The 23,748-nt window shown below is 35.5% G+C and overlaps 2 protein-coding genes and 1 long non-coding RNA gene across 6 annotated transcripts in view; 1 reads left to right on the forward strand and 2 right to left on the reverse strand.

Moving 5' to 3' along the window:
• LOC144349283 (vesicle-associated membrane protein 7-like) overlaps positions 1-13,989 on the reverse strand; it is a 57,158-nt gene extending 43,169 nt beyond the window's left edge. The window contains exons 1-2 of one of the 3 annotated variants that reach the window (XM_085493655.1): positions 13,868-13,989; positions 9,185-9,262 (exon numbers count right to left, since the gene is read on the reverse strand). The gene's annotated coding sequence lies outside the window, so the exon portion shown is untranslated. Of the gene's footprint in view, positions 1-472; positions 551-9,184; positions 9,263-13,867 lie in introns of those variants that run through there. The other 2 variants (XM_085493656.1, XM_085493657.1) reach the window with 2 other exon arrangements.
• LOC100313722 (S-phase kinase associated protein 1-like protein) overlaps positions 13,681-23,748 on the forward strand; it is a 36,179-nt gene continuing 26,111 nt past the window's right edge. Inside the window, exon 1 of one of the 2 annotated variants that reach the window (XM_085493487.1) lies at positions 13,681-13,792. The gene's annotated coding sequence lies outside the window, so the exon portion shown is untranslated. 2 annotated transcript variants of the gene reach the window in all.
• LOC146730224 (uncharacterized) lies at positions 20,634-21,891 on the reverse strand. Its single transcript, XR_014927394.1, has 2 exons — positions 21,515-21,891; positions 20,634-20,771 (listed from the first exon to the last, which is right to left on the reverse strand). It is a non-coding gene; the product is annotated as an uncharacterized LOC146730224 (long non-coding RNA).

The following is a 23,748-nucleotide window of genomic DNA, read 5'->3' on the forward strand; positions in this document are numbered from 1 at the left end:
TTTCTGTACTTTAAAGTACATAATTTTACTTATATGTCAGACCACTGCCAGATTTCCTGCCTTCTTAAACTTGATAAAAACATTAAACTAGATAGAATTATGTTCTCAGACTGTCATCTCAAAAGCTTGAGAAAAGTAACATGTTATCCATACAATATTTTAACAATGTACAAACATTGAAATAAAGGCTTTAAGGCCAAGGAAAAAATAAGTTTGTTTCTCCACCCCACACTCGTCAATTCCGACCTGCTGCGTCAACCGTTTTTTTCCATCTCATTGACTTATCATAAATGAAGATAAAAAATAAATAGAAGCCCACCAAAATAAGTGACAATAATGCAGTGCACATGGTAGAAAATTTGAGTAACTGTAGGAATGCGCAGTGTACATTTCTGAATGACACATGTGTGTAGAGGATCTGTTATGCTTATTTGCACACAAGTGATGGCAGAGTAGAACTGCAGAACTATACCAGATTCCCATCCAGCAGCACTGCTTTGAATTTATCTCTGTGTACATTCTGTTGTTGTTTGCAGTTTGTTTGCATGTTCTTTTTGCCTGAAGAATAAAAAAATTAGAAAAAAAAATAAAAAGCCGCAAATGAGAAACAAACTTCTTTATTTTCTTGGCCTAAGATATTGCAAGTTATCATTGATATCACTTGTGCTTGAAAAATTTACCTACTTTTATCAGGTTAAGTAGTCCTATAATGTTCATTGTTATTTACAGTTTATGAACATTATGTGTATTTTCTATTACATTTGTGTACTGTTTTCATATATTTTAATAAATTTTAATTTTTTCCAGTTAAAATAATTCAGCATTTTAATTGCATTATTTTTTTGTACAGACATGCTGACATCAACAGTTGACTGAGAATTTGCACTTCACAAATTTGTTTTAATACTCTTTTAGTACTCTGACTCCAGTGACCCCCTTGTGTCTGGCCGTGCGTCATCTTATGACTAAATATGACTTAAAAGAGCACCAGTTATCAAAGCTAAGTGATTCGGAAGGTGAACCATCAACATTTTGGAAGCTTTTACGAGACTTAAACTCAGATTGTTTAGATAACCTGAACAATTCAATTGAGCCCAATGAATGGCTGTCTTACTTTAAAAAGTTATTAAACAATAACAGCCTATCAACTGATTTAGAAACAAATTGCCCTAATAAAAACAAATTAGTCAAACTGATTGGACTACTGAAAACAAAACAAACAGCAAAAATGATTTAAATGGCCAAATCACAATACCTGAATTCAAAAATGCAATTAATCAACTTAAACTAAATAAAGCATCAGGGGAGGACCAGCTCTGTAATGAAATGTTTATATATGGAGAATTCTACATTCTTGAAGTGCTTCAATAATTGTTTAATCATAAATATAATTCAGGTATTTTTCCAGCCAGCTATTCACAAGTCAGGGTCCAGGGATTGCAGTATCTAGCTGCTTAGGAAAACTGTTTACCAGTATCCTGAGCACTAGGCTAATAGCATACTTGGACAAACAAAATATTATTTCAAAGCATCAATTCAGTTTTAGGAAAAACCGAAGGACAACAGACAACCTCTTTATATTAAAAACAATTGTACAAAAATATCTCTATAATAATAGCCATTCAAAAGATAAAACAACCTCCAAGTCTAACAAAATCTATGCTTGCTTCATAGATTTTAGAAAGGCGTTTGACAGTGTGTGGCATAATGGTCTCTATTTCAAACTTCATAAAAATGCTATATCAGGTAAAATGTTTTATATAATAAAAAACATGTATGAAAACAACAGATACAGAATTAAAACAAAGGAGGGTTTAACTGAGAGCTTTAAATCAACAGTTGGAGTCAGACAAGAGTGCAATCTTAGCCCTACTCTTTTTAACATTTTCTTAAATGATTTACCTGACTGTTTCAAGTCTGAAAACTGACTCCCCCGTTCTTGATAATTTAAAAGTAAGTTGTTTCCTATATGCAGATGATGTTGTCATTTTATCTAAATCTGCTAAGGGGCTACAAAACTGTTTAGACAACTTAAAAATATATACGTCAAAATGGCGCCTGGCTGTTAATACAGAGAAAATGAAGGTTATTGTATTCAATAAATCAAACAGAGCCCTGAGCAATAATATATTCTTCTTCGCTGAAAAAGAAATTGCAATAGTTAAGCAAATTAATTACCTGGGTATAACTATAAGTGCTAATGGCAAACATAAAGAGGGTATCAATAATTTAAAAAATAAAGGGATGAAAGCTCTCTTTGCTTTGAAATGCAAACTCCGTTATGACAACTCACTAAACATACCCCTCCAACTATCTTTATTTGACAAACTGATAAGACCCATTATTGTATACGGTAGTGATGTTTGGGGTGATGAAAAAATAGATGTTTATGGTGAGCTAGGAAGGTACCCCATTGACTGTTTTATCAAGAAACAACGACTTAAGGTAGAGATGCAGTTTATTTGGCTTGCTTTTTAATTGAGTAATTAGACAATGAAGATGGTATTATATATCCAACATGTTATATATTTTCTGAAAGCTTATTATACAAACTTTGTAAAACTTGTCTTTATTTTAAATATCCAGAATGCGTTTTTGATTTTGGGTCAAAAATATGCTTTTTTGGACAAAAGTGGTTTAAAAAAAATTAGCTTAAAAACTTCAAGTCCGTTTGTGGGTAAAATTACATCACGGGATACCTTGGTATACTACTAAATCAAATGCGTCCACTCATCTCTCTAACGACTTTCAAAGTCGCACAGCATGACCTCAAAGTTCACTCTGTTCTATTTTTGCATAATTTATATATCCATGTTAATTGCGGACTTGTTATTTTTGTTCCACTCGCCGTAATAAACTGTCCGGACGCATTTTGAAGGGGGAACACCTTGTCAATAATGTGTGAAAATTTCGAGGCAAATGGCCAAAGCGTCTATCAGCTATTTTAATTTAAAACCCAAGAATTCACCAAAAATAGAAGACGAGAAAAAGGCTAATTTGCATATTTGCGCGTTAAACCGGGATTTACTGCTTTGTCATACTTTGTCATACTTTCTAGACTATTGAAATTGAAAGTTGACGTATAGACATAGACATTTTATGTAAAATCGTTGGACCAGAACAACTGCTCTTGAATATATAAATCAGAAACACGTCATACATACCAGTGTTTTGATGGGGGTCGGTAAAAACATGTGGCAATGCCCAGTAAATATGACGTCATCTCATGAATTATTAAACAGGGGGCGGTCCTAGGAAGGTGACCTTTTATCACGATCAAAACATCATGGCTTCTCTTCGATGTATTTTCAATAAAAAATCTACGAGTATTTCAGAGCCTATGGTTTACCGTGAAGAGTACAAAGTGGGATATTAAATTATTTATCCTTGATGATTTTTATATAGTATTGAGAATCAACTCCAGGAAGCGAACGCACAATAATGAATAATCACGTAATCCTAGAATCGAAACGCGAGGCACAGAAGTTTTGTTCATTGTTTCCAATCCCATTTTTCCCACTGCAACATATTTGTTAAAAGAAATATTTGAATTATGTTCGTTTTTTAAGGAGGCATTTTTTTATTTTTCCCGATTTTGGCAACGCCTTATTCAGGGATTTTCTAAGACAGTCGCAGACAATCAGCGCACAGATGTACGTACAAAACATGCTGTTGTACTACCGGCGACGGTCGCCTGCAAGAAGAGAGCTCCAGTTCCTAACGTAAAAGTTTAAAAATTTCGACCGGTTTTAAATAATTAGTGTTGGAAATCTGACATGTTTTAAGAGTGCAAAATTAAGGTGCATTTTCGAGCGGTCGAATTTTTCTGAATAGAAATCGGCAAATGAAAAAAATAGAAGTGCTAAACAGTGTGCTTCGGTAGTTTAAAAAAAATGGAATTTCCGTCAAATTTACGTAAACTTCCCCATTTTTCACGGAAAAAGCAAAGGTCGTGGCCGTGTTGCAGGCTAAAAAACTCAAAAATCAAAACAAAATCATCAATCAGTAAGTATTATGACAAGGAAAGCAAAACATTAGACGCGGAGAAGCGGTCAGCGTGTCAAAAGAGTTGTTACCATAATGTATCAAGTTACCTCTCTCTGTGATTTATTTTTCATTGAAATTATTTGGTTGTTTTCAATTAATTTTAGCGTACCTTTGCAATTTATTTTAGCATTGTCAGTTGTTTGCTTTATTGAATTAAACGGAGTTCGTCCGGTTGCAAACAAAGCTGTCTCGCACCACCGAGCAAAACTTGCGAATGATCGAAGTACAGGTACCCATTGGACAAAAGATGCACAAAAGTTTGTATCTCCCCGGCCCAGTGCAATATATCCGGTTAGAATCAAAGCTCACGTGTCCCTTATTTGAGGGACCAGATTCTGCCGTAAATTCGGGATGGGATTTAGAAAAAAATAAAATGGGACTTTTAAGGTGTATTTTGGCGTCATTTCAATCATTCCTAATGCCTAAAATCTAAGTTTTACCGTAGTAATTGACGCCTATTCAAGAGTATGATGTTTATTGTGACTAGCGTGAATGGGTAAGCTTCGTTTCGACTATGAGCAGTTATCACTGTAAACAATGTTAAATTATTCTTCACATGCTCAGTTTATTTTTTGAGAACAATTATTTAAAAATAAAATCTCTCAGTCAATCAGAAACTCTGATTCATGCCTTCAGGGAAAGTCATGTTTGGACGCTCACATCGATTTGTTTTTCGTTCGGTGGGCTGATGCCTTCAGTGTAGCTTTTGCATCTTCCGACATAGAAATCATCTGAATCTTCTTTCTACCTCTCTTTCTTTTCACACCACGCATAATGTAATGATAAAAATTAAGAAAAAACGCTGAGGAAATATAATGTTTGGTTTGCTAGCGAGCGAGAACTGATTTGAGAATAATTGCACATGCGCGTGAATTGAATGAACTATGACCCGTACAATCTCGATTTGCATATTGTCAATCAAGGTCTTGTTATTTGGTTACTCATGCAAATTAGGCAATTGGACATAAACATTGCCACGTGTGAGTGTTTTTTATTTTTAACCAGAAAATAAACAGCAATTTTAACGGTGTTCCAATAAGAATTCATTGGTCAAATTTTCACAGAATGTTCTTTAGATAAAAATCTATATAAAAAATGAAAAAAACTATTTTTGATTGAAATTCACAAATAAAGTGCATCTCTACCTTAAGGTAGAGATGCAGTTTACCTGACAGGTATTTTAATTTGTTAATTAGGAAATCAAGATGACCTCCCTTGTCCACAAAACTATATATTTTCGGGAAGCTTATTGTATGAATTTTAAAATTTTGTTAGTATTTTTTTGTTATGGACACTGTAGTTTGAAATGTGCACAAAAATGTGTTTTTTGGTCAAAAGTGATTTAAAAAAAATTAGCTTCTAAACCATGCTTCTGTTTCCTGTCAAAATTGGTTTATGGGTACATCTGTTTACTATGAAGAAAGTGCCGTCTTGAAAACTGTCTACCAGTTGTCAGTTTTGCTGGGCAGCAGCTCAAATTTCACTAATTCAAGTTTTTGCATAAATTAACAGCCAGGCTAGTTGTCTGTACGATTTTCGTAACACTGTTCAACCAAAAACAATGCCCCGACAGCGTTTTAAAGATTAACACATTGTCAATCATTTGTGAAAATTTTAAAACAAAAGGTCAAAGCGTCTAGGAGCTATTTTTTTTTAAAGTTCTGGGATGTGCACTAAAAAGAAGCTAAGATAATTGCTAATTTGCATAACAATTCACTCTGTAAGAAGTTTGCTAATGCTCATAATTAAAATGGCTGTAACAGTTCCAAATTTAAATGTATTACCGTTTTGTTAAAAGTTAAATATAGTGCATAATGTGGAGATCCTGTCATTTCTTTTTGTCACCAAGTTTCTTTTTTATTATTTATGTACAGCCTTGCTAAATCTTGCTAAGCATTCAAAAGAGAATGTTTGCACCTGTTATCTATATTTTAAAATCGTTTTTTGAGTATGTTCTACTATTCACAATTCTACAAAATTTTAACAGTCTATATCCAAGACTGTTTGGATAATAAAAAGCATAAAACAAAAATTCACTCCCAAGTGCCCACGAACATGCATCTCTACCTTAAGTATTTCAACCGGGTAACAAACTCTGATAACACATTATTAAGAGATGCCTACTTAGTAAATTAGAATGTAAAAAGTAAATGGTTTACAAGTGTAGAAACCCTCATGCAAGATTTAGATGTTGTCACCATTGTAAACTCAAGTGAAATAATAAATAAGAACAAATTTAGACTTTAATCATAGAAAAAAATAAACAAATCATTTGAGAATCAATGGATCTTAGACATGCATAATGATAATAGAAAACAAACCTTGGCTTAAAAACAAACTAAGAACATACAGACTTTTTAAACAAAATTTAAAAATTGAAAATTACCTAATTAATATGCAGAACCATGGTCTTAGAAGGTTAATTGTAAAATGTAGGACAAGCAACCATGAGCTTAAAATTGAGAAAGGCAGACATAATAATGGACCACTGGATAAAAGAACATGTGATATGTGCAGCCAAAATATAATTGAGGATGAGCAACATTTTGTAATGAAATGTCCAACTTACAGTCATCATAGGGACAAATTATTCCTGACTGCACAAAATAAAGTTAAAAATTTTGATAAAGAAAACAGTCAGAATAAATTCATATTGATTATAGGAAACCATACTCTAGCACCAGCCTTAGCTGTATTCTTAAAAAACAGCTATGAAACAAAACAGCAACAACTATCAGTGTATTAGGTTACATTTTGTGTTCATTCTATATTCACCATTGGCTGCAAATTGTCTTTATTGTTTATTCATATTTGTTCTTGATTTGTTTTATATTTTTAGAATAGTTTTTTTCTTTTCTTTTTAGATTATAGTTTTTAAATTTCTTTCTGTAAGACCCTTTTTATCCTTTCCTAAGGATTTTATGCGTCTAATAAAAATATACATCTATCTGGCTTGTTGAATGGGTGATCCTAGAAAATATACATCAGAAAAAAACAAAGAAAATTAAATTTTATACGACTCAATTATTTGAATGTAGCTGTATACTTTAAAACATTCTTTCCAAAAAGTATTGAAGCACATTTTGTACAAACTTTGAAATTCTAGTAGCTATCACAGTCAATCATGTAAGTAACATGAAAGACACCCCTGTCCCTTTTTATAGTCTGAACACTGGAATAGTAAACAAGCAGCCTGTTGACTGAGATAGCTCCTCTGTTAGCAATGCACATTTCAATTAAAGAACTGAAGATATCATTAGAAAATGAACAATATGTATAGTACATTGTATCAAAGCAATCAGACTTACTGTTCTCAACAAGAATTCGAAAAACTATAACATTTTACCAAAAATATTCATCAAAATTAGATAATTGAAGATATCATCACAAAATGAACAAATCAGAGAATGGTCCACATGTAGTACCTATATATGTAATATCGATGCAATCGGACTTGCTGTTTTTAACAAGAAGTTGAAAATATCACTTTTTACCAAAAATGAGAAAAAATATTCACCAAAATTGAAGATTGAAGATATCATCACGAAATGAACAAATCCAAGAGAGGCCTACCCAAGGTACATATACACCAAGTATCAAAGCATTCAGGCTTGTAGTTTTCAAGAAGAAGTGGAAAAAGTAAAACATTGACAAGGTCAACGACGGACAATCACTCATATGATAAGCTCCGCTCGACAAAGTCGACAGCAGAGCTAAAAATAGTACAAATGTACTGAAATACATGCAAAGTTCGCATGGAATCAAAAAAAATCACAACATGCAAACAGAGCATAAGGTAAACACAGAAAGCTCGACAGAATTTATCCACCAGTCAACTTTAAACAGGACAGGCTGTATATCAGATACATGAACAACGGGAAGAATAGGACGTCCTGCTCGGTCTTATGCCACTAATCAACCAATGGCTGTTCGTAGCCCTCAATTTAAATGCCTTACAAGAACCAATGAAATTTTTTAAACATTTTTTTTCTCAGGTGCTCCCTGTTTGAGGGCCTAATCACCTGGGTCAAAGGTGAGACCAACATGTGGTCTTTTGTTTACTACTTAGCGGCTGTGTACCTGTGGGTTTATTCTGTGTGTACTTGGATGTTCTAATCTTGGTGTTTTTCCAGTGATTTCTCTTGGTGCAATCAAATACAGTAGGCGTGTCTTGTTTACCTGAGATTTGCAAGAGTTTGAGCTGGCCAACATGTTAGTTTTTTTCATATGGTTGATTACTGGCATGTTGATTTCCCATTTTTGAATCATGTTTTCAACTTTCTTCATCATTTTTATATCGCAATCTCGTCATATGTTAACATTGTCGTCTATGGAAATTCAATTAGTGGTATAAGCCCTGCTAACTGTTCGCTTCGAAAATTGGAATTGAGATTTCTCTGCAAGTTTCGTAAAATGGTGGCTGAAACTTTCTAGAAATAAAATTGAACCTGAACCTTACTGATCACGGCATACTACACAGCATAACTTGGTGATTTTGTTGAGAAAACAGGTAAAATACTTACCGTCACTAACACTGCTTTTGGAGGCAGCTATGTTGTATACGCCCTCAACATCAAAATATGTTCAAAGATTGAGTTCTCGAGGTCAAAACTAGCAGATTTCATCCCTGTACAGTAGCTAAGCTTTTCCTGACCAAGCTATGCTGCACGGTGTCAAAGCTGTGATTTTCATTAAAAGGCTACACTTTCATTGGTACCCCTGATGTGCTTATGTATATAATTTAAGTTTTGCATTTTGTTTTTCTATCTATCGTAGTGTCATAATTTTATACTTGCTATTCTCTGTAATGTATTAGCTTAGTTTGTTTTATTTTATCTATTTACTTTTTGTAACCATTCATTCCTTCTTAAACTTTTTTAACCATTGCCAATCCCTCCGGGGAATAAGTAAGTGTTAATAAAATTTGATGTTTGAATGTGAACGGTAAAGACACGTCAGAGATATGATGCTTGAACTGCATTTGTTGAAACAATATAGCCGCTAGTCAGCCATTTTCAATTCGATCCGAAAAAAAAAAATTACATGCAAGGAAATGCATGTTTCAATGGATATATAATGCATGACAGAGAATGCACTGACACACAGACTACCGCAAAAAGGAATTATAAGTTCTCACCTTCAGACTACACACGAAAGGAACTATGTTGGTGTTGATTTTCGCGCTTCGCTCCAGTGATGACTAAGATATTGGAACCTAATAATGTTAATATTGTAGAAAGTACTGTAAATAAGTTGAAATTTATTATCCGAATGCTGATAGTTTACTAAATAAGTTGGATGAACTTTGTGTTGTTATTGGGGAAAGCGATCCTGATATTGTAATTATTACAGAAATGTTTCCAAAGAATTTTGATGCTGATTCATATGTCTGAATATACTTTACCTGGTTATGACTGTTGGTGTGGAACTATTAAGAAGCATTCTCGTGGTGTAGGGACTTATGCTAAACATGGACTACCAATTACCCCCTGTTCAGAAATTAATGAGCACTGCTTCAAAAAACATGTATGGTGTAAAGTTCAGTTAAATAATGGAAGTAACTTGTTACTAAGAGCTATTAATCGTAGCCCAAATTCTGATGATGATAACACTGAGTTGCTCTTTGATCTTTTAAATAACTGCTGTCTAACTTCAAACAGTATTTGTATTGTTGGAGATTTTAATTTTCCAACCATCTGCTGGGATAGTTGGACTACATCAAGAAGTGAGAATCATATATCCTTTCAGTTTATTGAATGTGTTCGGGATAATTATTTACAGCAATTATTATCAAAACCTACCCGTTATAGGGATGGGCAGACTCCTAGGTTACTGGACTTGTTGTTTATAGATAATGAGCATAATGCTGAGAATATTATATATGGTAATCCCATTGGACTTAGTGATCATGTTTCTATAATGTTTGAATTGAAGTATTCTTATTTCATGAATAAGAATAATGCTGTTCATTATAATTTTTATCGGGGTAGATATAATGAAGCTAGAGTTATACTTGGAAGTGTTGACTGGAGTATTTTGGAGACCCTGGATATTAATAATGGATGGAATATGTTTGATGAGAAGATGAAAAATTGCATTCAACGTGTGATCCCAATTTCTAAGTCTATTGGTAGGAAAAAACCTTTATGGATGGATAATAAGGCACTGAGGGCTGTTATTAAGAAATACAAATCTTGGAAAAGATACACTTATACTAGAAGTTACAATGACTATGCCACTTACTGTGGTAACAGAAATAAGGCTTCAAGGGCAACAAGGTTTGCAAAAACTAGATATGAGCAAGGACTAGTGGATTGTATTGGGGAAAATCACAAAGCATTTTAGAAGTATGTGGGTGAACAAATAAATATTAGATCAGAAATACCAGATTTATTGGACAGTAATGGAATCATGCACTCAGATTCTGTAAAGAAAGCAAACATTTTAAATGATTTCTTCATGATCAGTTCTGTGTTCATCAATGAACCAGATGGAGAGCTTCCTGGTGTCAAGTATTTCTTCGAGGGTACTTGCAAATGTCATGTAAATTTTACAAAGGAAGATGTACGTAAACTTTTATCGAGCTTAGATGTATCCAAGTCATCTGGACCTGATAATTTTCATCCTAGATTTCTTAAAGAGGTAGCAAATGTCATCTATGAACACTTATTTGTTATCTTCCGAAAATCCGTTGGCGAAGGTACTGTTCCAAGTGCATGGAAAGCGGCTAATGTTACTTGTATTTTCAAGAAGGGTAATAGGTCTGATCCTGGAAACTACCGACCTGTGAGTTTAACGTCTGATTTGTAAACTGTTAGAAAAGCTTGTGAGATCAGCTGTTATGAGTAATATGGAAGTACCGGTAAATAACTTACTATCTGATTGTCAGTTTGGATTTCGGGAGAAATGTGGTACTATTCTCCAGCTTCTAACAGTTTTGGAGAATTGGACTTGTGCTATGGACAGAGGTGCACAAGTTGATGTGATTTATTTCGATTTTCAAAAAGCTTTCGATACCGGTCCCCATAAAAGACTAATACATAAGTTGAAAGCATATGGATTTGGGGGATCACTACTTAGATGGATTGAGGACTTTTTGTCAAATAGACATCAACGGGAGGTTATAAATGGTAAATTTTCTGGTTGGTTACCTGTGGTGAGTGGCATACCGCAAGGTAGTATTCTGGGACCAGTTCTTTTTGTACTTTTTATTAATGATCTGCCAGATGCGGTTAAGACAGTGTGTAAACTCTTTGCGGATGACACTAAGTTGTACAAGTGTATTTTTAGTCATCTGGACCAAATAGAACTTCAGAATGATATTTTCAGTCTTTGTGAGTGGTCAAGAAAATGGTTATTAGAATTTCATGTTAAAAAGTGTAAGGTGATGCAGTTTGCCAAGAAGGACTTTGATGATTATAGTTATAGTATGCATAGCAAAGAAGATGTTGTGTTCCCTATTGATATGGTTAATGAAGAAAAGGATCTTTCATGATCTAATTAAAATAAAACATGATCACAATATGGAAAATTGGAATCAAATACTAAAAAAAGTAAAACTCAGACTATCTGAGATTTATATTCAAAGATGGAGAGAAGAACTAAATTTCAGTGAAACCAATGAAAATAGGGGAACAAAACTGAGAACATACAAACTATTCAAAGTAAGCTATAATATGGAAAATTATTTGCAAAACATTTCAAATTTCAGCCTCAGGAAAATGCTTTCAAAATTCCGTCTGAGTGACCACAACTTAGAAATAGAATTAGGTAGTAGAACAAAGCCCAAAATAGAATTAGAAAATAGACACTGTAATAAATGTAACACTAAAGCATTAGGAGATGAAAAACATTTCCTGCTATTTTGTACTGGCTATATAGAACAAAGAAAAAAACCGTTTGATGAGTGTGCAATAAATATTTACACAATGGATGTGAATTCCATATTTAAAAAGATTATGGAGAATAATATAGCTTTAGCAAAATACTTAAAGAGCACAATTTTTAAAACCACAGAAAGTAATTATTTTTTTCTTTTATTTTACTAACATTTTATTTTTATCTCTTATGTATTGTATGTATTTATGTTCCTTACCATACAAAAACCCTCTGAAGGTTTTTAGTAGTGTAATAAAGTTATTATTATTATTGTATTCCAGGACAATCTTAAATTTAGTAAACATATTGCTAAAGTTGTGAATAGTGCTAATAGAATGTGTGGTCTTATCAAGCGTTGCTTTAGGCATTTCGATCAATCATCATTTACTAAATTGTACAAGGCATTGGTGAGGCCCCACCTTGATTATGGTGATAGCGTATGGTACCCCATAGACTGGCGCAGTCGGAGCGATTAATTTGTTTTTGTAGTTTTGTAGTTTAAATAAATAAAATAAAATAAAATCGCAAAATGGAGGTGCGAAATCACCCCGACTGGTTTATTCTGCAGGAAAATCATTGCTATTAAATATTCATGAGCACATATTATAATGACGTGGGCACGGAAATACGTGCATAATGCGGTCAACATGGTAAAGGTCACACTGCAGACCCAACATGGCGGCACGTTGAAATTCGAGTTTGTCGTAGTCGTCGTTTCTAATTCATCACAATGTGTAAAAAATTAACTCGTACTGTCGTAGAATTGAAAAAAAATCGGCTGCTACAATCAGCCGACGCCTTCTCGGTCAGAGGTCAGTTGAAGAGACGTTGTGATTGGCTTAGATGATTGTCAATTTGAACACTCATTAACATAATCACCCGTTGAAAAATCGACGAGTTCCTGTAGTGTCGATAGAGGGCCATGCAGATTAAACCAGTCGGGGTGATTTCGCAGTTACAGGGGATTTCGCGCTAACACCTCCATTTTGCATTTTTTTTTATTTTATTTAAACTACAAAAACAAATTAATCGCCCCAACTGCGCCAGTCTAGGTACCCCATTACAAAGCAAGATAAGAGATCTGTTGAAAATGTCCAAAGAAGATTCACTCTGTGTAACTGGGTTGAGTGATTTATCGTATGAGGGAAGGTTATCTGCATTGAATCTACCTACGCTGGATTATAGAAGACATAGAGGGGATATGATACAAGTCTTTAAGATCTTGCATGGACATTGTGATGTTGATCCAGCTGTGTTTTTTGAGTTATCTTCATCTGTAACCAGAGGTCACAGGTGGAAGCTAATCAAAACACGTTGCTACAAATCCGTTTGTCATAACTACTTTTCTACACGTATTGTCAATGATTGGAATGCACTACCCGAGTATATTGTAGACAGTAACAGTATTGATTCGTTCAAACGTAAACTCGATAAATTATGGATGTCACGCAGATTTGATACATCGTCAATTTATTAATATTCAGCTGACCAAATTGAACAAATTGGTGGGGACAACAAGTCATAATGAGCTTACTTTATTCCCCGATGGTTCCAGTAAACATGTTGATGGGGGAAAAATGCAATTAACTAATCCCCCCTCCCTTCCCCGCCGAATTTTCGAATGGTCCATCCAACTGAATCATCGCTGACATTTACAAATTTCCATGACACGTCTCATTTGAAGGCCATAGAAATATAAACAATTTAACGGGCTAATTTTTGACACGGCTACACCAAAGTAATAAATTATTCACCCATATCGATGCCCGGGTGACGATGTCGCTGAAAGACACTCGACGAGCTTTCTCCGCATTCAGACAGGTGGTTAGGGTCAACGAGCTCAACAAGAAATATCGGCGACACCCTCGTAAGTTCTGTAAACATGTTCTTTACGGCTTCATTAACCGTCAACATATTTAAAAGAAAGGCAATGACTACTCACATTGATATATACGTCAGTTGTAAATATAAACACATAAATGATGATATTCCTCTGCGGGCGACAAATCTCGTTAAAGTCTCGTGATATTTGACGTGAGTTTGACGAATCTCCCGAGCAGAGTTCTATTTCTACACACGTGATTTCTACAAATATAGTCTAGCCGCAAAGAACTCTGGGAAGGATAATGTTTGAGTTCCTCACATACAGAGCTACGATCCCCCAAACGTTGCCGGACCAATGACAAACAGGAAAAGACAATCAATTTCCCTGGAATTTTCGGACTAACAGTCCTGTTTTCCCCCACGCTAACGAAAAATCTGTTGTCTTCCACTGACTTCCTGTTCCGGTCCGTTTTCACCAATGTTGATTCTAATGATTTATTCCCAATACATGTAGTAAATGTGTTTTGACACACTTAATTAAAATATTCCGTACTGATGAAATACTAAGTTTAGCTGGTAAGAAACCTGTCGAACTCGCGTGTTACTATTAAAGCGCAAAGACCTATGGGAAGGAGATTGGAAACAGGCCGATGACGTCACAAGTTGTAATTCCATGTGTTCATTTTGATACTCCGATTCATGCTCAAGCTGTTTTGCGTAATTTACTCTGGCTATAGCTTGTACGGATTATGATAACAAATTAAAATGATATAAATCTTAGGTATATTAATCTATACTATAGCGGTGTATTATATATTGATAATGACATAATTGTAGGGTGAATGTCTCAAACACATACGGGTACTACAAATAAAAAACGAAATTCATCTTCGCGTGGTAACAACAGAAATTTCGACGTTCTGTGTACTTATTTCGTTGGTTCGTATATACATAAAGGTGATCAATTGATCGCACCATATCTAAAGGTAAGGGATGCTTTAAAGCCATCTATATAAGTTTTTTGACCAGATTCATGTTTTTTATGTTATAATCGTTCAGCTAATATTGTACTGACGACATAATAAAAAAACATCGATTCGCGAGTCGGCGCTGTAACCGCGTAATGCTTAACAACGTGTAGTCTGTCCCAAGGGCCTGGCACATTTTATGCAACTTTATTATCAATATATTTGTTTGTTATGTAGTATTAATCCTAAAATACCCACACAGTTTATGTTCTATGTTTTAATCCCAGCCTGGGCAATTAATTCCCAATACTGATACAAATTACAATGTGTGATATTACCTAGCTGCAGTTCTGTAGCTCGCTTGGTTTCGCTGTCTGTTATTTTGTTCGTCGTGGTGTTAACGCGAAACCAGGGAGCTACAGTTCCATCCTATGCGAGTTACCCTATTTTACCGACCTGAAATCAGGTCGGGCCGTAACAGCCGTTTTTTTTTCATTATTTTCGCCTCAAGTTTCTACTTTTCTACTGTCGATGGGTCCCGAAACTATTTCATCAATTATTTTGAGGGCGATGGTCCGAAATTGGTCGATTTCACGACGAAAACCGCGGAAAACTACAGCAAAATCCCCTCGTTTGCCGCCATCTTGAATAAGTTATCGTGACGTCACAAGGCGTCACAGTTTTCCCATTTCACGCAGTTTTCGTCGTGAAAACGACCAATTTCGGACAATCGCCCTCAGAATAATTGATGAAATAGTTTCGGGACCCATCGACAGTAGAAAAGTAGAAACTTGAGGCGAAAATAATGAAAAAAAAAACGGCTGTTACGGCCCGACCTGATTTCAGGTCGGTAAAATAGGGTAACTCGCATAGGATGGAACTGTAGCTCCCTGGTTTCGCGTTAACACCACGACGAACAAAATAACAGACAGCGAAACCAAGCGAGCTACAGAACTGCAGCTAGATATTACCATGGTTTCGTGTTAACGCCACGACGAACGAAATAACCGACAGCGAAACCAAGCGAGCTACAGAACTGCAGCTCGGCGAAAGGTTACTTCGTTGAGTCGTTTGAAGTTTCTTCTTAACATTATTTGTTTTTACAGTACTGTTAACAAGACCACACTTGTCATAAATAGACTACACTGTCACAATGAGCTCATAAAACATAAAAACGCGTTTGAGAATACATACACTGTACATGCACAGTATTCAGTATCCTCTGCTGGTGGGCGGAATAATTTGCATAAATCTGCACATTAGTAGTATGCTTCGGAAAGTTTCACTTCACAAATTGTATACTAGTATCCAATTCACAGAGGCCTGACGATCTACATATATGGTAAGATCTAGCATAAGATTGAAAGAATTGCTTACAACATAGACATCTATTTTTAATCAAAATTTGCTTAGAAAAAATAATAAACACTCAAAAGGCTGCTACTAGGATTTTTGCTGGGCAGGTGTACAGTAAAAATATCTAAAGAGAAGAAAATAAACTCACATCAGCATTTTCTAATAGGCAATTGTGAATTAATTTATTAGTAATCTTTTTTTTCACTGTTTACTCACATGCACATTAGCATGAATCTTATAGTTTTGAAAAATGTCAAAGGTTTAAGGTAGAGATGCAAGTTTGTGGGTACTTGGGAGTGAATTTTTTTTTGCTTTTTATTGTGAATAGTGGAACATACTCAAAAAACGATTTTAAAATATAGATAACAGGTGCAAACATTCTCTCTTTTGAATGCTTAGCAAGATTTACCAAGGCTGTACATAATGAATAAAAAAGAAACTTGGTGAAAAAAAGAAATGACAGGATCTCCATAACCAGTGTAGGAAATTCCTGCCCGTCCGCACGCCCGAGACGGGTAACTTTCGTATCGGACTGGTTGAATTTCAAACTTCCCTGTCCGGTGGTCGGGTAACATGTTACCACATTCTTCCGCCGAAATTAAAATAAAAACAAGCTACCATTCTTTATATGTGCTCTAAACATTTTAAACAGAAACGTGATCAGCCAAAACTATGAAAATATTGCATTGCCGTCGCACATCGCGACTTGCCGACACGCATTCTCAACCCACAACACGAAATCCATTGACTTATTAACATAATAATAGGTACGTGACCTCGGGTCAGGTCCTATCTCCCATGGTGCAGTGACACTTCCGGTTACCCCTGACCAGTTCTATCGTTGAGTAGTTTGTTTACAAAGTTTTCATTTCGCGTACAACATGTATCGTTTTTTGGGGATACCCTCCAACAAAGAAACAGAAGTCGAGCATCGATAGAATTGCGGCAAATAAGGAGTATGACCAGTCAAAACGTACTCGCAAAATCGTTCCAAGCTGGAAGACGGAGTTCAAAGAATGGCTGGTCACCGATGACACCGGTAATCATACGGTGTATTGCCATATCTGCCGGGCTATTTACGGGCCGTTATCAAACCGCAAAATACCAGACAAACTCCGTAAGTACGGAAAGGGATCGTTTGTAACCGGCTGTACCAATTTAAGACATGATGCCCTCACATGCCATGAAATGTCAATTGTCATAAACAAGCCAAATCGATATTCGACGCAAAGAATGCTCCACCCACAGTCACTTGGGGGCTGAAAATCAATAAATACTAATTTTTTAAAAAACCAAGTTTTATGGAAGGTCAGAGGAGAAAAAAGTTGAGTGCTATACAGGCAGTAGATGAAGCAGTAGAGCAGCAGAGAGCTGCTGAAGCACTTGATGAGGAGGAAGTTGCAGAAGCTGAAACAGATGGTGATGGTGATGGTGATGCTCATTTGGTAGCTGGATTAGATTCTGACTATGGTTCAGATTTTTCTGATCTAGCTGAGAGCAACAGTGACACAAACATCTGATATACCATGTTCTGAATATGCATGTTCTGTACAGCTACTTTGTTGTTAAAATAAACCATGCATAGTATATTGTATACAACTTGTGTTTATTAGTGTGTGAGTGTGCGAAAATAATTGAAAAAATGTGCGGGACTGGTAACATTTTAGCAGGGCTTGTAACTTTTGAAAGTTACCAGCCCTGATGTCTGGTATGTAATCTGGACAAATTTCCTACACTGCCATAACAAAACTAAAATACATTTAAATTTGGAACTGTTACAGCCATTTTAATTACGAGCATTGGCAATTATTGGCAAATTGGCAATTATCTCAGGTTCTTTTAGTGCACATCCCAGAACTTTAAAAAAAATAGCTCCTAGACGCTTTGATCTTTTGATTTGAAATTTTCACAAATGATTGACAATGTGTTTATCTTCAAAACGCCGTCGGGGCATTGTTTTTGGTTGAACAGTGTTACGAAAATCGTACAGACAACTAGCCTGGCTGTTAATTTATGCAAAAACTTGAATTAGTGAAATTTGAGCTGCTGCCCAGCAAAACTGACAACTGGTAGACAGTTTTCAAGACGGCACTTTCTTCATAGTAAACAGATGTACCCACAAACCAATTTTGACAGGAAACAGAAGCATGGTTTAAGAGCTAATTTTTTTTAAATCACTTTTGACCAAAAAAGCACATTTTTGTGCATATTTCAAACTATTGTGTCCATAAAAAAAATACTAACAAAATTTTAAAATTTATACAATAAGCTTTCCGAAAACATGTAGTTTTGTGAACAAGGGAGGTCATCTTGGTTTCCTAATTAACTAATTAAAATACCTGTCAGGTGAACTGCATCTCTACCTTAAAGTGCCTGTGCAATGCCCACTCTCACGTTAACTATTTTAGATCCGTGTCCTACTGAAGTGGGCAGTTATTGATTTTTTTTGTCAAAATGGTTACTCCTATCCAAGTAAATTTAAGATATATCTCGTGCTGTAGCCACGCCCACCTATCCTGAAACGGTCGACTGTTTCCGGATTTCCGATTCTCGCCGAAAGTGCGCCACCAAATGCCAAAATATGAGAGGAAGCCATACTCCTGAGCTGTACTTATATAACACTGCGTGATTCAACATACTTTTAAACGATATACATTTTTCGGTCGGCATTTCTTTTTTTTGTCATTTTTTTTTTTTTTTTTTATGAGATAGAGAGTTTTTAGAAGTTGTTTTCAGAACAAACGTTTGTGATGGTTAAACGTTGTGTTGTGGGCGGTTGCAGTAATACGTATAGTCATAGTGTAAGTATTCACACTTTTCCAAACGATCCGAAGGTGCGACGTCAGTAAACGAAAGCCGTGAAAACAACGAGAAAAGGTTGGGGTGGACCTTCTCCTTACAGCGTCATATGTAGTGTCCACTTCACCTCAGATTCTTTTTTTCGAAAAACTGTCTTCGGCCGTGAAAAAACAACTAGGTTTTAAAGAGAAGCGCCGACAACTTAAACCTGGCGCAATACCAACAATATTGAAAGAAATAGATTCCGAACCAGCCCATGATCACCGAGGCGGATTTCAGAAGAGAGAGAGACGTCGGGTAAGTGTTTCAAATCATTTGACTTGTTTTGCCATCCTGATTATCGCTTTATAGAGACAATTAAGTTTGCGTTATGTAAAGGTATCAATAATTTTTGATAGTAACACGAAAACGACGCGTCGAACAAACAGGAAATTACGCAGTCCTTACACACTGCTAATTGTTTTCATTTTCGCAGGCTAAAAGTTTCTGAATTGTTCGGTGATTGGTGTTGAATGTCGAATTCACACCTCTGTTACTTTCCTTCTAGCTTGATCTGCGAAATAATTTTATGGGGGTACTGGACATCTCGACCCCAAAAAATCCCGACCCGTTTTTCATACCTACAGCCAAAACAAAGTCAGCTTGGACTTTCAGTTATGAGACATGACAAAACAAACGATGCCAGTGATAGATTTCGCGAATAAAAAACAAAATTAACGCAATCAAAGGCGCCGACCACACGCGTTGGAAATACTAGTGGATAGTACACGATGTTTCGAATCAAAAGATGTCGATCAACGTTGAACTAGATAGAGGTTCGCGTCACCACATTGAGACAGGGTCGCGTCGATGCGGTGGGTCGAGATGTTCAAATTGGGTCGAAATGTCTTGGGTCGAGATGTCTAGAAATCATTTATGGAATAAGAATCCGGGCTTTGGCTGTCAATGCGTTATCACCAAGTAAATAAGTATGACAATCACGCTAACTCGAGTCCACTCTGAATTTGTCTGTATGTGTGTTGCTCTCAATTATTTTTGTTATCCAATTAAACGCCACCAGTCACGCACTTGTCCTCGTCGTGACCCGACGCGTTCACCCATTTCAACTGAATCTATTTCCACGCGGCGGTCATTTATTTAGTAACTGTGATTTGTCGTTTTTTTTTAGCTATTTCCCTATTTTATTGATCACTATAGTTTAACGTCTAGAATGTCAAAATATGTTTTCTTTTATTTTAATTTTGATGCTTCTACTGGAAATGTACTTCAATAGAGCATGTATGATATGATTCTTTATGGTTTTCTATCTACTATTGTTGAATCAAAATGCTCTCATTATAATTTACAGATTACGTAGAAGAGCTCTTCAATACACTAGACTTATATGTTGGAGGAGATTGTGTATTACATACACTTGATGATGCACCCCTGCCACTCAACAGGCAGTATGCCCACCCTGACAAAGTCTCGGCAGTTCATTGCCACACTACAAGATTCACATAACAGTGTAAATACATTTCCAGATGCTGCAACAATTATGCTAATAAAAAACAGGCTACGTTACACAGTTCACATATTTTATTTAGACTTGTGATGAACAAAGAAATATGACAATGTAAACATTGGATTGTCTGTACATGTATGTGAGGAAAATAATGTGAATAAAATATAATTTGTACATGGATTACTATTACTATAGTATATGGTTTTAATTGAGTGACCCTGTGTGACAATGAAAAAAAGGAAACACATCTTCAGATTTTGGAATCTATGAAAAACCAAGATTTGGTAATTTAAGTCATAAATAATTCTCTGACATAAATATTGATAAATCTGTTACTGCTCACTCTGGTAATACTGTAGTCTTTTTCAAGGAACTTCAAGTATCCCCTCGTTAACCTGTGGAGGTTTAGAAAATAAATAAGGTCACAATCTTTATTTGGCATTTGTTTATACGTAATTCATTCGTTTTATGATGCATCTTTTTTTACTATAATAAAGGCAACTATTATTATGTTATATATGTGTTTGAATTATGGATGAAAAAAATATTGAACACATTTACAATTAGTACATAAGTATAAGCAATTGCCACCCAATGCTCTCAAACAATTATTCAAAAAATAATTAATTTGTTTTTCTTCATTTTCTTTTCATAATAATATGTCAATTTTATTTCACCAAACATTTTTCAAATTTACGTTTAAAATTTTGAAACTTGCGGATGTAATGCACACCCGCGCTTCGTGTGAAGGGAAGCCAGGTCAAAACATTGGGCATTTTACGTGTGTAGAGCAGCCACAGAGACGTCGGCCGATCCCAACAACCATATCAGAAATTGTTGATGGTGGAAAAAAAATAAGAGTTTCATTTGTGCAACAAAAAAAATCAAACGTGATAAAGTAAAACGCCGATGACATTCGGGCCACACGAGACACTCACGCCTTCGACCATGAACGAAAATCCAATATATGGATGCCAATGCACGTTTGAACGAAGCAGGCAATATTTCTGAGGAAATTCGCGATCTAAGTTTATCGAGCATAATAAAGAGTTCACACATACCTCTTTGAAATTATCGATAAGATATTTTATAAAGAGTAGTAAGCTCAACTAGAACAAAAAAAACTAGAACTTCTTACCGACTCGAAAGTTGTCCAGTGCCGAGGTTTAGCGATAGTTTACAAACGTGCGCCGGGGACGCTGACATCACTGCGACCAGCCACACCAGAACGGACATATCTCGCATCTAACTCAACCCCATGCAACAAATTTGATATCCAAGTGTTCATTATGGCCCGTTCTTCCTCGACGAAAAAGTACATAAGTGACAATTTAGTCAAAGACGAGAAAACTGCACAAGAAATTTGCCTTATTTACACGTATCGGCAATGCGAGCTGCCCAGCAACTTCCCTTTCTGACGTCACAAGGGGAATTTCTGTATGGCAATGAATAGCTAATGAGGAGCCTCGTTTTAAAATACAAAAAATAAAGTTGCTGTAGACTGAGTTTAAAACACATTTTTTCACTTAAAAAAAATAATTTATGCTTAGAAACATAAAAATTAATAATATTTGTGTATCAATTGATAATTTTAGACGTGAAAATAGCAGCCATTTCACAGGCACTTTAAATAATATCTTATAATCAACAAGTTGGATGCATGTACACGCACATGCAAATAGTCTGGCTCACCAGATGACCTGAAAAAGTTGTTTGGAATCTCACCGAGACAACTTTAGTTACTTTATAATTCAGCGATGAAAAATTGGAATACGGTATATATAATAAATAGTATTTGTTTAATTTTTGGGGGTTTTCAGCCCTTAATATACTGAACATGTTCCTCATACCGTATTACCCCGGGCAACCGCCCTTCCCTGGGCAAGCGCCCACCCCCTGTTTTAACAAAAGTTACATGTTGGGGACATCCTCGGTTAAACGCCCAGGTGATTTTTAGCCAAGAACGAGGTCAGCAATAAAGTTTTATCTGTCAAAAATGAACACGTTCGATTTATTTAAATAGTGTGTTTGTTACGGTAGTTGTCTTTTTTTTTTTACGTGAAAACTCATTGGAACTTAACGATGTAAGATGAACCACGCAGCCTGTGACGCACATGTTCTGCTTTCTCTTCATTCACGATGAATCCAATATTGCAATATTGCAACGTTCAATACCTTGGTGAGTGGTTTGAAGCACTTGGCCTTGGTTTCAAAACGTAGTATTTTGCTGACTGTGAATCCATAATGGGAGCTAGCACTTTTGAGACATCACGTCGTAAACTTGCTACTTTCTTTCCATCCTTCATCACAGCTATGGACGGTCATGTGGATTATTTTTGTGTCGTTGAAGAAATAACATTTTGCCAACCTCAAGTCCATTACGATAACCATAGTGAGGCATGACGACGATGGGAACTTGTTGCATCATCGTTATTTTTGTAATTTTGTCACATGTGTGGATGCGTGAATAAATCATGTTAATGCGGTCGACCAGAGTTTATTTTCAGTCTGTTCTTTATGTATTGCCATTTGGATATGTTTATGTATTCACAATAGTTTGTAAACATTTCACATCAGTAATAAAAGATTTATTTGTTTCATAACCCTGTCTGCTATTCTTCCGTAATTACGATGCGATGTATCAATACGTGCGTGAACAGAATTATGCTAATGAGGTCATCGTCATCTTGGATTACAAGCGGTAGTTTTTCCCGGCCATTTCGACTTGCAAGCACTGATAACGGTTACTAAAAAAGTAACCGTGCATTGATTACAATACTTACCATACTTTGTAGTCAATTTCAGTGAGTAATACAACTTCATTCACTGACATAACAGGGTTCTCCCCAGAAAAAATGCATAGCGCCGGGGCTAATTTGCATAATAATTTGCATATCATTTACATATCTTTCCTTCATTGATTAACAGAACTTATTTACAATTATGAATATTAGTGAGCTCAGTCACAGGGCAAATATTTTTTTTAATGGAATCAACACATTATGTTTCACAATTTAGAAGAGTTTGAAACATTCTCGAAATACAAATGCTGCAGACTAAAAACAACAACAAATACATTATTGTTGCAATTTAATTGTTTTGTAAAACGTTGAAGGAAACTCATTCAAAACGTTAAGCCAGATTTATGTTCACGAATCTCATAATTTTATTCACTCCAAAAACATTCTCCTTCAAAAAATCGATCACGTAATTAATTGACGTATTGTTGTAATTTATTATTCGTACCATCAACTTCTAAAACGTTTACAATTACAGTAATGAGCGAACAAATAAAGCTTCAAAACGATCATCAAAGTTACGACATGACATAACTTACTTGGCCATGTTATACACCAGTTATAACAATAATTC

The sequence above is a fragment of the Saccoglossus kowalevskii genome, chromosome 19 (genome assembly GCF_978046115.1).
Source record: "Saccoglossus kowalevskii chromosome 19, keSacKowa6.1, whole genome shotgun sequence".
NCBI classification, from domain to species: Eukaryota; Metazoa; Hemichordata; class Enteropneusta; family Harrimaniidae; genus Saccoglossus; species Saccoglossus kowalevskii.